Source organism: Trichosurus vulpecula, chromosome 6 (genome assembly GCF_011100635.1).
Source record: "Trichosurus vulpecula isolate mTriVul1 chromosome 6, mTriVul1.pri, whole genome shotgun sequence".
Taxonomy (NCBI): Eukaryota; Metazoa; Chordata; class Mammalia; order Diprotodontia; family Phalangeridae; genus Trichosurus; species Trichosurus vulpecula.
Genome location: NC_050578.1, coordinates 219,471,202 through 219,472,322, shown reverse-complemented (window position 1 = coordinate 219,472,322; position 1,121 = coordinate 219,471,202). Strand labels below are relative to the sequence as shown.

Below are 1,121 nucleotides of genomic sequence, written 5' to 3'. Positions count from 1 at the left end.
GTTATTTGTTTGTTTGTTTGTTTGTTGGGAGTGTGGAGGATGAAGAGTACAGAACTCCTTCCAGACCCTCCAGTTAAAGAAGGACATCCGGGGTAGCCATCTCATATCCCACTCACTGAACTGCTCCAGTTTTTCATCAGTCTTCTACTGAATACCCTCTCCTTCCTCTTCTCTCTCTCTCCCCCCACTTCTTACTTCTTTTTATGTGTTGACCTCCCCAGTGGGTTGTGAGCTCCTTGAGGGCAGGACAAAGTAAACTATCGTTTGCCTTTCTTCATATGGACAGCGCTTAGGACAGTGCCCAGCACATAACAGGTACTTAATAAGTGTTTCTCTGCTGAGTGACTGACAGAGGACCTGGAGTTGATTGGTTATTCTCTGAGAAACATGTATAAAAGTAATAAATACACTAATTTGGAAAGGAGGAAAAAGGGGATAGAATACTCAGTTTTTTTATAATTGATATGTGTAGAAAAGGAGCACATAAACATGGAGGAAGGACTGAGGGGATTGGAGTAAATTAGCTGGTTAGTCCTTTCAAAGACATTTCACATTTCGTGACAATTCTGCTCTGTAATTCCAGGTATCTCAATTAGAAATATTATTACTTGAAAATGGCTACTAGCCTATGGTTTCATAGTGTAGTGGTTATCACGTCTGCTTTACACGCAGAAGGTCCTGAGTTCGATCCTCAGTGAAACCATACGGTCGTTTCTTTTTTTACCAAGTATTCAAAAGAACATCGAAATTGGCATGGATGGTCATACCCTTTTATAACACTGAAGGAAGGGGGTTCTGTAACGGAAAGACAGGAGTAAAGCCCCCTTCACCCTTCATTCAAAGGCTATGGAAAGCAGAGGAGGTGGCAAATCAGGCAAGCTGCTGCTAATTTAGCCATCGGCCGTGGGGTCTATGAACTTAGAGTGCAACCTTAAGGCCTCGTGCACTTCCGCGTCTTACGGCCTCAGACGACGATCGGGACTTCACAAATCATTGTCTATCTCCATCTTCTTAAAACCAAAGCAAATCCACAGTAGATGTGACAAACTGAAATCTTCCTGGGGTGGGATGGGGACGGTTATCGGGAACTATTTTCCCCTCAAAGGGAGATTTCAGATCTC

General features: G+C 43.3%; 1 non-coding gene across 1 annotated transcript; it reads left to right on the top strand.

The window, feature by feature from the left end:
- The first annotated feature begins 630 nt into the window (after positions 1-630).
- TRNAV-UAC lies at positions 631-703 on the top strand. The gene has a single exon. It is a non-coding gene; the product is annotated as a tRNA-Val (tRNA).
- The last annotated feature ends 418 nt before the right edge of the window (positions 704-1,121 follow it).